We start from the raw sequence: 19,533 nt of genomic DNA on the forward strand, positions 1-19,533 counted from the left end.
GCATCCGGCCTATGACACGTCCTTCGTACCTTTTACTCTATTTAGACCAACGAGTAGGGATGGCAAAAGATTATCGATTATGGAATAATATTAAATCGATTATTTTTAATAATAATTAATATAGTAATCACGTAATTAAATAATTCATACAATAATTGATAGAACACAATATATAATTAAATGAATGAATTAAAGAAAGTAATATTTTATATAAACAAAATATCATCTTCTATAATCGATTTTATTTAACAAAGGGTTTGCTTCAAAAACTATTTTTTCATCGTGCACTAAAAATAGAGACTAAAATTAGGGATGTGAAAAATATAAAGTTTTGAGATTAAAGTTCAATAATAAATCGATTTTAATTGAATTGATTATTATGAGTAGAAAATTAATCGATGTTATTGCAGAGAATGTCGCATCCCTATATACGATTAGTCGATTACAAGTGACTACAACGTACTTGAGTCAAACTGGGTCACACAATGTTTAGAACCGATCCGGTCCTGTTTGCGACTCTTCCAGGAGGCTTAGCATGAACCCTATCTCCCAATCTACTAAAGATCTATATTTATTTCTATATTGAAATTATCGTAGCAGGGGCGAGCCTGTATTTTGACGTAATTTAATTTGTTAATGGTGTTTACATCACCGGAAAGAAAGTTAAAAATATAATTTTGAGTCTGTAAATCCGGATAGTAATCAGTACATAAAGTAGACTAGTAATCAATGACACTTGACGTGATACATACAACCTCAAATGTTCACCCTTTTAGGACCAAACACTGTTTTTTAATAACTATTAATTTATGTATATGACAACACGTTTGCCGGGACGGCTAGTAAAAATAAACACATACCGTCACGACTATTATCCCGGATGGGGTAGTCAGAGTCATTGTCGACTGTCGGTAATGTGGTGAAAGCAATACTTGACTTCGGTATATTTTGAATCCAATATGACAGGGAGCGAGTCTTGGATTGATTATAGATTTCGGTATTTTTTTACCCTGGACAATTAACACAGCGCCATCTAGTGCCACGGTTAGTAGAGCTTGTGTTGTGGTACTAGACAACTGATATAAATACTTAGATATTATTTTTATAAAAACATACATAATATACATAGAAAACACCCAGACCAAAACAAACAATCATACTAATGAATACAAATGTTTGCACCGTGCGAGGAATTGAACCCGCGACCATCGAAAGTAAAGCGGTGTGCTAAACCGCTAGACCACCGAGGCCGTCAAAGTCACCCTTCAATCTTTTTTCCTTCAAACTTTTGATGTCGGCCAGATTGTGATGTGAACTCACGACCTCTTGGGCGTAATTCAGGGTACTAAACCAGTAGGCCACGGCGCTCTCAAATATATACGAATAGATTAATATTATTAATATTTGTTAATTATAAAATATAATTAAATTAATTTAAAAATAAAATCAGATTACGTTCTCCGATTGCTCATCGGTTAATTTAATTAGTACTACGTTATTATGACACCAAATTATTTTACACAAAATGTCAGGCTATTATTTACATAGGAATGTCAGTTTTTATAAGTCAAGAAAAAACATTGAATTCTCAATGAGGTGTGACGGATGCGGAAAATAATTCATATCGCCTTGAAAATATCCTTTCAATATGCCTTAAGTTTATGGTTTATGTTACACTTAACCGTGTCATATACCAGTTAAGTTTCTTGACTTCTCAACTAATACAGTTAAGTAAGCGAGTACAAAATACAAGTACCTCGGAAGAGAAGTTATGAATATTATATTCCTGAAACTGAGTTGTAAACTTATACTTTATTTATATATTTTTATTTTCTTGCCTGTTCTTCTCAATTGTATGTATGTACGGAACTGCATGTCAGCGGGAAAAAATAATAAAAAACTTGACGAATACATATTCGTCAAAAATAAATCGTTTTCTATAAATATTTATCCCCGGTGGTTTAGCGGTTTAGTACACCGCCTTAAGTCTGATGATCACGGGTTCGATTCCTTGCACAGTACAGACATTTGTATTCATGAGTATGACTGATTGTGTCGGTCTGGAAATTTCTATGTATAACATGTATATAGTTACAAAATAAATGAAAGCATAGTTCTAAATTACCGAAAGTTTTTTTAAATGAACTCTTACTACAAGCACAGATGAGATAATATTACATATCTACAAATTATGTTAAAGCGAACAAAATCTCAGGCAGAGAATAAACATTAAGAACTCTAAAAATAGTCCAAAGAATTAACCTTGCGTCTAAAAATGAAAAATAGATGGAACATTCAGTTAAAACAATCCAAATATGCTACTTTTTGCTAATTTATTGTATGATAAATTTGCAAAATCGTGTTTGGCTGAAAATGTTTGACTGTATTCAGAATTCAGTGCAGCTATATCGTTATTCATCATCGTCATTTGCTTCTTCCTTATCCCATTTATGTGGGGTTGGAAGGGGGTTGTTAGTAATGTGGACTACTAATGGTGCCCCGCCAGCGTAAACCGGTAGCGCAGGCTGATTCATCCATAAAAAAAATATGATATAATATGTATCGAGCCTCTAAAATCGGTTTGCCCGGGACTATGATTTTGGTGGTTAATATAGGAAGCTTTATTCTTCTCGTCTGCACATGACGCTATCTATACCAATTTAAGGGTTTTATAAGGATCCCTTTATAAAGAGTCTACACACAGATATCGCCGTCGATTTGAAGACCGTGTGTAGTTTAAATAATGCAATCACATGGTTTATCAGACTGCCTTTGTTCCGATGGTTATGGGTTCGATTCCTTGCACGGCACGAACATTTTGTATTCCTGAGTTGTTTGTATCGGTCCGTGTTTTCTATCGACACGCATTGTAAACGAGGTATATAGGTACCTACCTGTACATGAAAAGTTAAATATATGACTATAAACTATGTTTGGTATGTATACAAAAAATATCTATGCATGATCTAGTACCCACAATACAAGCTCTGCTTAGCTTGGCACTAAATGGCGCTGAGTGTATTGTTTTGAGGTATTGTACTAATTATTTTATTTGTTTAATTAAACTCCATATTGCAGGTATAAAAGGCGGTCTTATCGCTTAAGATATCGATCTTTTCCTGACAACCTTTGGGCAGAGGAGTAAAGACAGAAGAAAAAACAAGATGGCGCATGATTGAATTAATAAACATAAATAATAATAGTAATATATCATATATATATATGCACATAATATAAATATAAAATGTATATATTATGTTTATATATATGATATACTAAAATAGTATTAAATACTATTAAAATAAAAGAGTATATAGCGATAAAACTGTCTACAATAATACAACAATGAACATGACTAAAATGCTCTGAATACGTTATGCATGTTGCAACTTAACTACATGCTACAGATCTGTTAATTTGTGTACAATATTCTCACATCAACACATACGAATCTCATGCTCCAATTAAATATAGTTGCAGTTGTTACAACAATACATCACTTTTCTTTGTTACAATGTTCTCAGGGGTTTAAAAAGGCCACATGAGTAAAGTGGCTACGGCATAAAGAAACACATGAAAGTATCATATTTTCTGGTTAGGATATAATAATAAGAATAAATTTTATTGCTCCTAATTTTATAATCTTTTCCATTCTAAAGTTGTCGGGAATAAATCGCAAGACTCACTACTTACAAACGATTTAACAAAAACTGACTATTTGCTTAATTTATATAAGGTCGAAAGAGCGAGAGGTATACCAGCGAAATTTTTTTACAATTTTATAAAAAAATCTTGGCCTGTCTAGAATTGCAGTAAATTCTATATTAGAACGTGTATCTAAAGCTGCATTGGCAGACCTCTAAAACTTATCCGGGTCACAAGTCCCGGGCACTGCTCGGAGATTTCCTATATGCCACAAGATGGACTCGGCAATTCATGGAATGCTAAGAAAATCGTCCTTTAAAGACACATGTTCCAATGACCACAGTTGACAATTAAAAATATCTATGACTACTATATCTAAAATTATATTATGAGGATTTGTGAGTAAGCAAATCGTTTGTTAAAATCCTTCCAAATGTATTGAGAGCTATACGGATTTCGTAATGTTATCATAATCTACATTTGTGTTGATTTAATTAACATAAACTGCAACATAAGTGGTCCATTTGTTATTTCATATGAGATCACTAGTTGACCGCGAATTAATATTTTTCCGAAATGCTAAAATAAACATTTTTGTTTGTTATTTGTCAATAGATTTCAAATAAGACATGTTCAAGGTGTATTAATAAGCGATAGCTTCGCCGTCTTTGTGTTTACCGATTTTAAAGCTTCTTTTTGCAATCAAGAGTATTCAATCAAGAGTACTTCAGTTTAGTTATTACTCATTTCAAATTCTTTCACTGTTTTAAAGCTCAGGATTAGACCAGAATTATAAACAGGTTATATTATAGAACTTGTAAGTAAAGCGGCACTAGCAGGCTCTTAGTACTATAGATATAGTTGCATAGGGAGAGAAACACGAGCGGTGATGGTCAGATCCCCTCGGATCGATCCCCCGTCCAAATCAAACGGGGTTCGAAATTATGGCCTGAGCCGAGGTTTGAACTCTTAGCCCTTCAGTCATAAGTCTTTATGTTGGTTTGGAATGCCATCTGCACTTGCCCCCTATCGTTTGGCGAAGATGTAAAGGCCAGCTGCGTCCAACAGCATTAGAGTAACAAAAAAACGCGTGCAGTGTCACAGGATACGACTAGTAAACTACGAGTATACCACTTTCATGAAATTGGATAGCCATGACGAAATCTCAAAAGCACTCGCATCAGCCCACATAAGATCAGTTTATATTATCAACTCGTAAATTATAAGTAGGCATAATAAAATTTGATCTACATTTTGCGATTTCCAGCGATCTAGTTAAGAAATATTAATTTGAATTGCATTGATTTTTGTGTAATCTATTCACTAACATTCTAAGATATAGTTTCTAAGTTTAAATTTTGGGGGTTATCTACGTACTACTGATCCAATTAAGAAGATTTTTAGTGTTAGGTAGCTCATTTATTAAGGAAGACTATAGGCTGTATAACGTTACTCTGTGACAAATAGCCACTCCTAGCTGAAAAGAAATTGATCCAATAACGGGAAAATGTAATTAACAGCGGCTCAGTAAGCGTAAATATAATTTATATTTTCGATTTGAATAATGTTTGTTTTGTAAAGGGCTGATAATTAGAATTAAACATAACGGTTTCCAAGGTGTGTCACGTGGGAGTTGATTTGATATGGTATATTACTAGCCCCATTGGCTATCAACACCAACCCCCAATGAAAAGTATCCACTTCTATTATTTGATGATAATGAAATGGGGCACTACCCTGCGCTAACGATTTACGCTAGCAGGTCGGCTGTAGAAGATTATAAGATGAGCATAAGGTCAAATTAGTTATTACATTGTAACAAATTCACTAGGAAATAATAAAGTATAAAAAAATAATAAGATATATAAAATGTATCTAATTTATATTAGCCCATAATACAAGATCTGCTTAGTTTAGGACTAAATGTCGCTGTATGAATTCTCCTGGGTTATTTTCCAAGATTTCCTGGTCTCTGGCACATACCATACTTAACGGTCGAAATCAATATTTTCTAAAATATGTCCATTATAGACTATATAATGATTCTCCAATCTTATCAACACTTAAAGAAACTAAACCTGAACTTTATTCGTGTTGATTGCAATGTCGTAATCATCTCATTAAATTTTATTTAGGTAATGTAGGATTTGATAGTTGTCATCAGGTTGCAAAATGAGAATCAATAAAAAATATTGAGCTCGCGATTGCCTACTTTATATGACAAAATTGTCACCCTGACCTTCATAATTTTATTTTATTATTAGATACTCTTCTTCATATTGATAACCCCGTTTTATTACATCTATATTTTGAAATTATTAACAGAATTAGAAACGACAGTTTTTATATAATTGAATTTAGGTTCTTAGTTGTACAATTAGGTTATGTAAATAAATTGATAATATTTAGTTAATAAGACAATTATTTGTCTGATATGATAAACTTAATTTTTTTATAAAAATTAAGTTTATCATACATGACATTTATTTGTTGGGACATGTTGTGTAGCATTTTGTTAATAACATAATTGTAATTATGTATACGTATAATTGAATTACGATTATATTGGTTAATATTTTTATAATAATCTACGAATTTATATTCCAAAGTTAAATTTCAATCACAACCAAAAATATCATTAATAGTTGAAAAGCAACAAATTACTTTGAAAACGGTAATTTAAACTTGTATATGAATACATGTTTGAATATTTTTATTTTTTTTACTGGGGATTTTGGGTATCTCCTTATTTTCAGGTTTTAGGACCTGTGACACTGCGATCTATAGGTTTACTGTATTGTCGAGAATTCTATGCCTCGCACGGTGTAAACATTTGTATTCATGAGTATAATTGTTTTAGCGATCTGGGTGTCTTATATGTGTATTATGTATGTATTTACAGTAAAAAATATGTAAGTATTTATATCAGTTGTCTACACATAACCGTTATTAATTGAAAAAACATTATACTGATTAATGTTTTAACCATTACTTATTGTTTATTAATATTTAAGAAATAAATGTTTTATATTAATTAAAATATAACAGTTTTGTTTTTGCTTATATCTATGAATTAATATTTGTAAAAAAAAGTAAAGATAAATAAATAAAAAGATCAAAAGCCTTTTAGTTTTCAAAGTAACGTGTTGCTCAACTTTGTTCACTTGGTTTTTTATATTTAATTATTATATCGTTGTAGATTTATGATGTAGGCATACTGTGCTATTATATTTTATTCAATTTTAGGTTTCATAGTTAAAAGTCCCTTAAATGGAACAAAAAATATACAAGATATAAAAACAAGTAATTATCAACATAAATAAACTGTTTGTGCAATACATTACTCTAATATGCAAATATTGTATGTCACGATGAGGCAAGGTATAAAGGTTTATTTTAAACTAGTTGCTAACCCCGCCTTCACCCGACGTACCAGTTAAGGAGATTCTAAGAAATTAAACAATTGAAAGTCAATATTTTTAATAGACATTTATGAAACTGATGATAAAAAAATATTTAGTAGAATAATAAATTGACGACCTCGGTGGTCTAGCGGTCTACCACACCGCCTCACTTTCGATGATCGTGGGTTCGATTTCTCTCACGATACAAATATTTGTATTTAAAAGTTGTTTGTATTGATTAAAGTGTTGTCTATATATATTACGTATATTATTTACGGATGTTATTTATGAGTAAATATACATAACATTCGCAAAAGTAAATGTGTATTTACGTATTTAAACAAATATAATATTAGTACATATGTATTTATGACAAGTAGATTTTTTATCAGTTGTTTCGTATGCAAAATACAAACTCTACATAGCTTGAGACAAGATGGCGGTGTGTTGTCCTGGGTTGTTATCTTTACATAGTATAAAACAAAAGCTGTCTGTTCGTTTACATCTTTTAAATTACGCTTTTTAATACTGTTTTCAACAGTACATAGAATGTTTTAAACTTGACGCGGTCATTATTTATACGTGTAATTAGTAAAAATCACGGGATCTTACCACGTTTCATATTTATTTGCTGAGTTCCCGATATTTCGGTAGTGTTTCAACCACCATGATCACGGGTACGGATACCCGGGTACGGGTACTGATACGGGCACCCGTAAGACCCGTAAGATCCCGTGATTTTTACTAATTATAAGTACATAGAATGATTCAATAGGAAGGTTTATATGTCTAATACATGCGTGTTATAGTATAGAACAAGCCGAGATATTAAAAAAATTGTAATGCATCCGTGCGAAGCCGGGAGGGGTCGCCAGTCATTATATTTATTACATAGTATAAAACAAAGTCGCTGTTGCTGTCTGTCCGTTACTACGTATGCTTAAATCTTTAAAATTACGCAATTGATTTTGAAGCGGTTTTTGAAATAGATAGAGTGATTCAAGAGGTAGGTTTATATGTATAATACATGTACACCCGTGAGATGCCGGGGCAAGTAGCTAGTAAATTATAATAAGAAGACAGTTTATTCTATTTTGGCGTAATTGTTTTTAAGATATTGGTTTTAGCGATATAGCTCTTTTATTCAATTCATATTTATAAAGTGTTCTTTTCAGGGTGGGGTTATCCACCCTTAAAAGAACACTTTATAAATTAGTAGTTTAGTAATTAGTTATCTTTAGTTATTACATAAAGGTATCACAAACTGATACCATCTGTTCTAATATCGATGAACTAACTGGCCATTAAATTTAACTAGTTGCCATTAAATATAAACCAATTACACCACAACTAAACATTAACGATCTCATAGTAAGTTCAAGTTGAATTGCGTTTCAATTTCTAGGTTATTACATCTCGAACTGGATGAGATGGATGATGCAAGTGACCTTGTGCTATACGTCGTATAATATTTCGTAGGGTCTAATGTCTTCAAGAATAATAGCTGTTTGCAACAATGAGAAAGGTACCAAGGTTCGAACTGTTGTTTTAGAAATATAAATGAAAGAATTCACACTTCGCCACTAACTACTAACTTTGTGGTAATCAATTTTTACCATTTGGTATTTAATTATTCTGTTTTGTTTGTGTGGTAATGTATTGTAGGGGAAAAATAAAAGAAATTCAGTTGAGTTTTTGCCAGCTGTTCTTAATTGAATCTGCATAATGTTAATCGTCTGCAACATGCATGGCAATAGTTGTTCATGTACGTATATGTATGTATATATCTATCAAATGAATTATACATACATAATAAACTGGCTTAAAAAAAAAGAAATTCAGTTGAGTTTTTGCCAGCTTTTCTTAATTGAATCTGTATTATGTTAAACGTCTGCAACATGCATGGCAATAGTTGTTCATGTACGTATATGTATGTATATATCTATCAAATGAATTATACATACATAATAAACTGGCTTAAAAAAAAAGAAATTCAGTTGAGTTTTTGCCAGCTTTTCTTAATTGAATCTGTATTATGTTAAACGTCTGCAACATGCATGGCAACAGTTGTTCATGTACGTATATGTATGTATATATCTATCAAATGAATTATACATACATAATAAACTGGCTTAAAAAAAAAGAAATTCAGTTGAGTTTCTTGCCAGCCCTCTCAGGAATAGAATAGAATAGAATAGAAAATCATTTATTCAAATAAACTTAATTTTACCACTTTTGAATAGTCATAACAATGTTTTGTTTTACTCTACCGTTCATTCGGAAAGGTGTCTCATCACAAGAAGAACGAGCGAGAACGAGGAAAATATTAATTAAAAAAACTTAAGTACATGAGGCTAAAATATGTTTACCTGAATAAACGACTTTCAATTTGATTTGAAATGAGAATTTATTACATATATGTTTTATACTATGTCGGTGGCAGAGAAGCATACGGCCCATCTGATGGTAAACGTTTACCGTAGCCTATGGACGCCTGAAACACCAGGGGTGTGACCCTTAAGAAACCTTAACCTTAAATATGTAATTTCTACTTAAGTGTTAGGTAGTCCTTACTTTATTTAGAATTAGATTGTGAAGTAAGATACATACCAAGTTATTTATTATTAATATTCCTTTAATTTTATTTTAACCTGATTTTTTATATGTTTACGAAACATATAATTAATATGTTTTATTATTATTATTCTTAATTATACCTACATTTTTAATGCAGCGTTAGGTTCTCTTTATCACCCTCCTCCATTTTAATATTACATAAATATTTGACAACTGATTGGCGCGAAAATGGGAAAACGCAATGATTTTTTTTTGGTTCGGTTTTTCCCGTTTCGTGAAAAGGCAAAAGGACTGAGCGTATACAGCCATTGTCTTCAATAGTGTATTTATATTATATTTATTTCAAGTAATTATCATGAAAATATAATGAACATTCATAATTGAATGACCGATTCCAAATTCAAATGTAAAATGTTGTTTATTTTTAATTGTAAGTGTTTATGGCCAGATTATGAATACATAATTATAATGTAGGTTATTTTGATATTTACAGTGTTAACATAAATTATACGGAACGGACTACTTAAAGATTAATGGTTGCCATCTTTAATTTTATATTATTCCGGAACCTCATTGATCTGGTTTACCTTTAAAATTACATTATTCATTTTGTATATTTCTTAATTATTTAAATTTATTGGCTTATTTATTTTGATATCTACTTATTTGACAATTAAAATATATAGTATCATAACATTGTATTATAGTATTGGTATTGAATAGCAAATGTTGAATGTATATATTTTATTATGTATATATTGATACCGGAATAAACAATACGCTGACATACTATACCGGTATCTAGAGATAACAATACTACATATATATATATATATATGTATATTGTATACTATTATACATTAGTATATATATTAAAATATACATATATATATTTTAGTCAACCGTGGATACCTGTATTGGTTTTGTTATTGTTAATTCATATTTATGTACTAAATACTAACAATATCGTAAAACTGTTTGTACACCAAATAAATAAATATATGTACATATTTATAGTCGATGTGTCATATGTATTTATAGCTACCATTTACAGATGTGATCCTAAACACGTACGGTGTCAGTCATTTCTTCTTTTATACGATCCGCAATATTTCGTCTGTGTCACAATAGAGAAAGAAGTCCAATTTTTGCAATCTTTATCATAAATACTCGGCTCCTAGTAGTCGTACCGTAACCTTATATAGATGAATGAATGGACTGTCGTCTGAACACGTAGTTCCTGAGATTAGTGCGTTCAAACAAACAATTATTTTTTATAGAAACATTACATTAGTATAGATACGGTTTGGTTGAGTAATTGTTTATAATAATAATAATCTCAGGACAATTCACACAGCGCCATCTAGTCCCAAGTTAAGCTAGCTAAAGCTTGTGTTACGAGTACTAGATAACTAATACAAGTACATAGATTTTTTTTTTTCGTAAATACATACGTACATATTATACATAGCAAACATCCAGACCGATACGTTTGTATCGGTATGATGATTTGTATGATTATTTAATCATACTCATAATACAAGTGTTTGTGCCGTGCGAGGAATCGAACCCGCTACTATATGACGTAAAGCGGTGCGCTAGACCGCTAGACCACCGACCAATACTCGGCTCCTAGTAGTCGCACCGTAATCTTGTATAGATGAATGAATCGACTGTCGTCTGAACACGTAGTTCCTGAGATTAGTACGTTCAAACAAACAAATATTTTTTATAGAAACATTACATTAGTATAGATACGGTTTGCTTGAGTAATTGTTTGATATCTAGTATGCTAGATATCAAATAGATATTTTAACTATTTCGAACATGACTAGAAATAAATAACACTAAATAATAAACGACCCTGGATAATTAATATAGAACCGTTTAGTCCCAAGCTAAGCAGAGCTTTTGTTATGGGTATTTGTATTACTATACAACTAATATAAATACTTACATTTTTTTAATACATACATAATACACATAGAAAGCACCCAGACCGATACAAACAATCATACTCATGAATACAAGTGTTTGCGAGGAAAGGAACCCGCTACCATCGAAGGTAAAGCGGTGTGCTGAACCGCTAGACCACCGAGAACGTCATACAGTACTAACTAAAAAAGTATATTTGGTCCTTTCCTTCATTATGCATCGTAATGACATAACTACGATAATTTATTTTATAAAGAAAACCTGAATAATGTATGAATTACTTAACATTATAATGCACTTTATTGGGTTACAATAAGGATCATTATCTATTCATTAAATAGATTCTTAGCTTATATATAACCTTTGTTACCCACTGTAGCTGCAAATGTAGAACGTGCGAATTAATTTTGTATGCAGTAGGTACTTATTGTTATTCCGTTGCTTCATTTTTTATTAAATTCTTTTTAACGTCTCGGACACCTGGTCATTTTGTTCTTGTATTATTTGCATTCAATATCTGATAAAATATACATCTATAACCATTAGCGCGAATAAAAAAGATTAAATTGAACGCTCATTTTAAAATAATTGACTCATAAATACCAATATATTTTATTGAGTTCAGAATGGTGTTGATTTTGTTTTTTGGATATCCAAAATATTTATAAGTGCATGAACAGTGAGGGAGCTGGATCCATATTGTGGCAGAGAGGGAAAATCCAAGTAGTTCCCGAGACTTGTAACCCGGGTGTAGGTCTAAGGGGTTGTTTGTTGACGTATGTCCACACTCAGCTTCACAGCTCGTGTTTGTCTTCCAGGCCTGCTAATTCTATAAGGAGCCTAGTGCAGCTTTAGATACACGTTCCAGTGTAGAACCATCCTACTCGTGAACGGGTGCTGCTCGTGGGGGGACTGGTCTGTTCAGGTTGCGAACACTGATTAGATTTTTTGCAATATCATATGCTGGTGGTCACTCTATTCTCCCAAATTTGAATTTTAATGACTGTGTATTATTGTATTTGAAAAGAATACGAGCTGAGTTTCTTGTCAGTTCTTCTCATCTCGATGATTCCGAACTGACAGTAGATTTTACATAAGAGTATGTAATAGACCTACATGAATCAAGATATTTTGAATTTTTTGAACTTATTGCAGTTCTATCAGGCCAAGATATTTTAGAAGATAGTAAACATATTTTACTGATATACCTCTCGTTCCCAATTTGATTGCAGATAAATTATTTATTAAGAACCATATTGGGAATTCGTAATTTTCAAAATAAATTAGATCTTTTTTGTTACTCATGAATATTACATGCCATATATATTTTTATTAATAGAGAATAGAAAATTGTGTATCCTTCTTTAAAGATTTATAAACTGATTTGCAAAAGTCAATGTCAATTTTAATATTAATAAATTATAAAAAAATCTTTACAGATTTTACTCTCATTAAAACTATTTGAATAATTTAATATTTATTTGTTGCATAATTATTAAATATTTAATAATCGGCCTTTGTGGTTAGCTAGTTTTTAAATTTGTTTAAAAACATATATTTTTCTGATAAATATTATAAATAATACTTGTAATTATAAGTCAAAATATACGAGTTTTGGACATATGTATATTTGGTAACCGGAATTATTAAAAATCAAGACATTTCAAGTATATTCTGAATAGATAATTTTTTGATCATATAATTGTAATTGCAAATAGAATTGGATTTCAAATTGGCGTGACATTTCAAATTTCAGAATTAGCTCTACCAATGTGATGAGACCTTCACTCGCTAAAGTTATAAGATCTATTTTAGGCTACTGATTTTTGAAAAAATATTTATATTAATAAAAGTGGACAAAAACGCTGGTTATAATTATATAATAGTTGGTCCTTCAGTAATTTTTACTTGAAACAGTAATACAAACAAATTTTCGTCATGTCACAATTTCACAATATTATTTTATGTAAAGATAATAAAGATAAAAACCACTACGCACTCATTCCTAGCGCAATCAGAAAATATTGGCAGGCAAACTTTTAAGTTTTTTCTACAAATAATCTATAGTATAAAACAATTACAAGAACATTGGTATGTCTGCAGAAAAAGTCATTTTTGTAGTCCTTTCATTTTCCCGCGCAAATGTAATGTGACACAGATACACAATCTTGCACAGCGCGCAGGCGCAGTAGGATGACGAGCGAGTCATAGCTGTATAGCGATGTTAATATTAAGTATTACATTATTTTATCTGTGGCATGAATATTAATAGTAAGTAATCCTTTAAATTATGTTTTGGAAATTTCGCATCCTGCCTGCTAATGAGATAAGGTCTTTGACATTAATCTATTTTTGTTTCTTTCTTCGTTCATTATAAAATTAATTCTGCATAATTTTAAAGTAAAGTATTATTTTTAACGACTAGGATGTCACTTTAAATACATATAGAATATGCAAATGTAATCTATTTATACTTATTTTGATAAAATTGTAGTTCTATCCGATTTGTATTCTGTTTATAAAGAGGGAATGACTCTTTATTAATTCTTAGGTCTTATTTTATTATTATTGTATATTTGTATATAGTGATGACGACATAATTTATATAAATACTAGCCATGCTCACGACTTCATTCACGTATAACAGTGACCTTAGATAACATACAATATTTTATAATCGAACCCAATGAGAGGCAATGAAAAAGTTTCAATGTTCAAAATTCAAAAAAGATGAATTTCAATACAAAATTTCATCCCCTATTTTATTTACCCTTTAAGGGTAAAATTTTTATTAACTTTAAATGTCATATTTATTCAACAGCCCAAAAAATAAGCTCAAGTCTCTATGTTAAAACTCTACATACTTACATACAAACTTTCATTACCCCTTTCAACCCTTTTAGTAGCCTATGTCCTTTCTCTCCTAGAATATCTGTGTACCGATTTCGTTTATACCGGTACAGTAGTTTTGGTGTGAAAGCGCGACAGACAGTTACCTTTGCAGTGTGAATAAATGTCTTCATTATTATTATTATTTTTTTACCATCATAATTTATTAATCAAGTTTTTTATTATATTATTATTATATGAATGAAGTGAACGGGTGCTGCTTGTGGGGACTGGTCTGTTCAGGTTGCGAACACTGATTAGATTTTTTTTATATAGCATATGCTGGTGGTCTCCCAAATTTGAATTTAAATGAAATAGTATTATTATAAATATGTACAACATTAAAAAAAATACGAGCTGAGTTTCTTGTCAGTTCTTCTCATATCGAAATCATTCCGAACTGACGGTAGATTTGACATATCATAAGAGTTTGTAATAGACCTACATGAATAAAGATATTTTGAATTTTGAATTTGAATTTTGAATAAGTATTTAGTAAGTAAGTATTTTAATTAGTAAGGATAAAACTCCAACGACCTAAATATAATTATATAATAGTGCTGTTACATTTGTAGCATTAGGTATATAGTTTTTTAATTTATTAATTATTTTATAGTGTAGGAGTAAGCAGCTTATCTGTTTTTAGATAATCTGTGTCAAATATTCCTCCCACATGATCAAAATACATCGCATAATGAATGAAAAGAAAAATAATGTAAAAATAATACTGCCATAGATTCATTAATTTAAATAAAATTGCAATAAAAATCAAGGTTTTTATGACATTATTGTGCAAAGTTAAAAATTTAAATTCACTATGTAACAGGTAAACTTGAAAAAAAAATTGTAACTGTTAGAAAATATTTGTTTGTATTACCATGACAATGTTATTTATAGGCTCCAGATATTTATGATTATAATTGTTATGGTAAATATTCCGTTTGTAATATATATATATAGGTTATAGTAAGTCGATTTATTTATTTACTTTATATATTTAAACTATAAAGCACAAATAGAGCATAAAAATGTAATGGTATGGACATGTAATGCGTAGGAATGAGGATAATATTTTAAGAAAGGTGTTACATATGAATGTGGATGGTTATAAGGGCAGAGGAAGGCCGAAAAAGAGATGGATGGACTGTGTAAAAGATGATATGGTAAGATAGGAAGTAAATAACGCGGTGACTGCGAACAGGGATGAATGGAAGAGAAAAACATATTACGCCGACTATAAATAAATGGGATAAGGAAGAAGCAGATGATGATGATGATGAGAGTATAAAAATGTATATGTGGTGAAATTGAAACCAAAGAGAGTTCTCTACAACCATAGAAATCAGTAAGCAGCGTCTTAAAACCCATTAAACTACTTAGATATCCTTCAAACAAAACTTGATCCAAATACAATTAAAATTGATTGTTCATTACACATATCTATCATTGAAAATGATTAACAGACGGTATGTTTCTACTTATCAGATATAAGATTAGAAAGGTTTATATAAGCTTTACTCCAAGTTCAAGTGGGCCTGCGCGCGCAGTGACCTTGTGTTGCACGTAATAATGCTGTGATTACGCACAAATGTCATTGTTAACGGTATATGTGTTGTTATAAAAAAAAACAACGTTCTCTTTATAATATTTGTACTTGGGGTTCCGTACCGAGATTTAAATAAATATGATTTTTTTGTACGTTCATTTGTATGTACTCGTAATTAGACGGATTTTTATATGTATTTCCTTAGTAGTTAGCTTAGTAGGTACTGAAAAATATTGTATAAGATATTTTTTAACAATACCCGCACCGTCACAGCTTTTTGTATGTATTTCCTATATATATATACAGTAGTTATGTAATACTGAAGAATATTGTATATATCTGTACAAGTTAATGTAAAATATACATTTGGTGTAGAATGGTGTAATTTTTTAGTGGAAAAAAACTATAAGTTATAGCAAGCTTAAATTAGTACTCTATATTTTCTTCAAAAACGAGATTTCTAATTTTATAAAACTTCATAGTGCTGTTGAATGGGAACCCTGATTGTTTTAGTGTCTTATAGTTTAACCTTAAGAAATTTCTCTATTAACTCTGAGTAATTATTTAAAGGACAATTATACACATACTTAAAAACGTCACAATCGAAATCAATTAATGGATGTAAATAATTTGATGGTAGATTGATGTATAATTATTTTCTACTTCTTTTATATATACATAGCTCTTTCACTCAGGAATATTTGTAATTGACGAACAAAAGAAACGCTACTATGTTTTGTTATGAATGCTCGTAATACACAATGGCACGGAACCTTTCTTATATAGGACCTATTCACACTTGACCACTTTTTTATTAAATGTAATTATATTTGAGTTTGTAGTGATGTGTGTTAATAACTATATTGTGCCATTCAATTTTTGTCAAGGATCGAATAGCATTTGTCTACTGTTCTGAATTAGATGTAAGGCGATAGTATCGGATCTGACATTTTCGTAAATAAATGAGTGTGATTCAAGGTAGAATCTCGTTATTTAAGTAAACTATAATTTAAATAGTTTTTATAAATAAATATTTTTTAAGATATTATAAATTAAAGAAAATAATTTTTATATGTATTACTAGATGTACATGCGACTTCGTCCGCGTGGAATTTAACTTTATTCTTCTAAAATAAAAGTAGCCTAAGTTACTCCTTATTACATCAACTACCTGTCAAGAAAAGTTCCATCAAAATCGGTACAGCCAATTCAGAGATTAGCCGGAACAAACAGACTCTGGTTTTTTATTGTAAAACCTTACGCAATTTCCATAAAAAGAATTACTAACATTAGCCAAACGACATTTAGGTAAAATCAGTTTGTTATTGTTACGTAAGCTTTTATTAGTGCAATCACTAACTCTTTTGAAAATGTCTATACTTTTCCTGGTATAGATGATATTTTCATAAATATATTGAGAAGCATATATAAAGTGTTATATATAAAGTATGACTTTAGGCTATTTTTTATGAATGATTGCTGATAGCGCATATCATTTCGTGTTTCATTTAAAACAGTTCAAACCTCCGAAGGTTCTTGTGCGTCGATTACTATTCTAATGTCGGTTATTTATAAGATTGTGGTCAATAACAAAGTCAAATTGCCGGCTACTGGCTTAAGACCTTGTTCGATCTAGTTGCCAACATAATTAGCTTTATTTGTCTTAATTATAACAAGTCAGATATACAGATTGTGAACGTTACTAGACATATAAATAAAATTGGAGTGTCTGTTTGTTATATTGAAATAACCGTTTTGTACTACATGCATATGAATATATATAAGGTATATATTGCAAAATAATATTTTTTATAATTTTTGTCTGTTTGTCGGTCTGTTTGTTCCGGCTAATCTCTGAAATGGCTGGACCGATTTAGACGGGACTTTTTTCAGCAGGTAGCTGATATAATAAGGAGTACCTTAGGAAGCTTTTATTTTAGAAAATTCTATTATTTTATAAAAATAAAGTAAAATTCCATGCAGACGAAGTCGCGGGAACAGGTAGTTAGTCATATAATGGGAGAATTATTTTGTATTGAATTATTTGTGACAAGGTACATTTATACTTGATGCTATTTACTGGGAATTTGTGTATAATAACACAATTGCAGAACTGTCATATATACATCTATACATATAAATAAAATTGGATTGTCTGTTTGTAATATTGAAATAACCGTTTTTTACGACATGCATATGAATATAAATACGGTACATACACCAAAATAACCTTTTTTATAATTTTTGTCTGTCTGTCTGTCTGTTTCGGCTAATCTGGCGCTAATTCCGGCGAATCTGAAATAGCTGGACCGATTTTGACGGGACTTTTATTGGCGGGTAGCTGATGTAATAAGGAGTAATTTAGGCTACTTTTATTTTAGAAAAATAAAGTTAAATTCCAAGCGGAAGAAGTTGCGTATACAGATAGTCTATACATATAAATAAAATTGGAGTGCCTGTTTGTAATATTGTAAAAAACCCCTTTTTTACTACATGCATATGAATATAAATACGGTATATATAAAAATAACATTTTTTACAATTTTTGTCTGTCTGTTTGTTCCGGCTAATCTATGAAATGGCTGTACCGATTTTGATGGGACTTTTTTTTGGAATAAGAAGTAACTTAGGCTACTTTTATTTTAGAAAAATAAGGTTAAATTCCACGCGGACGAAATCGTGGGTACACCTAGTTATTTATATTTACACTATTATATTTCTCTAGTTCATTCATGCGCCACTCACCACTCTCTATCTTCTCTCCTCTACCAAAAAATTGTCTGGAAGAAGAGTTTGCGACCTTTTGTTATTACTCTAATTTATGTTCTTAGTAATTTACTTCAGTTTTTTTTTCAGACTACTCTAATTCTGTTGGCCGCAGCTTGCCTTTACAGCTGCGGACGATAATGGGCGAGTGCAGATGGCACTCCAAACCCGCGGTAGGACTTATGGAGTGGCTTAAGGCCAACTTCCGCCTGAAAAATTTTAGCGCAATAGAGAGATAAAAAAATAAATAAAAAGACTACACCAATGATCAATCTGGTTTCGTTTCGTTTTTTTTTATCCATTTTAATGTTGGTTGCAGCTGGCCTTTACAGCTTCACCAGACGATAATGGGCGAGTGTAGATGGCACTCTAAATCCGCGGTAGGACTTATGGAGTGGCTTAAGGCCAACTTCCGCCTGAAAAATTTTAGCGCAATAGAGAGATAAAAAAATAAATAAAAAGACTACACCAATGATCAATCTGGTTTCGTTTCTTTTTTTTTTATCCATTTTAATGTTGGTTGCAGCTGGCCTTTACAGCTTCACCAGACGATAATGGGCGAGTGTAGATGGCACTCTAAACCCGCGGTAGGACTTATGGAGTGGGTTAAGGCAAACTTCCGCCTGAAAACTTTTAGTGCAATAGAGAGATAAAAAAATAAATAAGGAGACTACACCAATGATCAATCTGGTTTTGTTTTTGTTTTTTTTTATCCATTTCAATGTTGGCTGCAGCTGGCCTTTACAGCTTCACCAGACGATAATGGGCGAG

Source organism: Achroia grisella, unplaced genomic scaffold (genome assembly GCF_030625045.1).
Source record: "Achroia grisella isolate CSIRO2021 unplaced genomic scaffold, CSIRO_AGI_Agris_v1 utg770, whole genome shotgun sequence".
Taxonomy (NCBI): Eukaryota; Metazoa; Arthropoda; class Insecta; order Lepidoptera; family Pyralidae; genus Achroia; species Achroia grisella.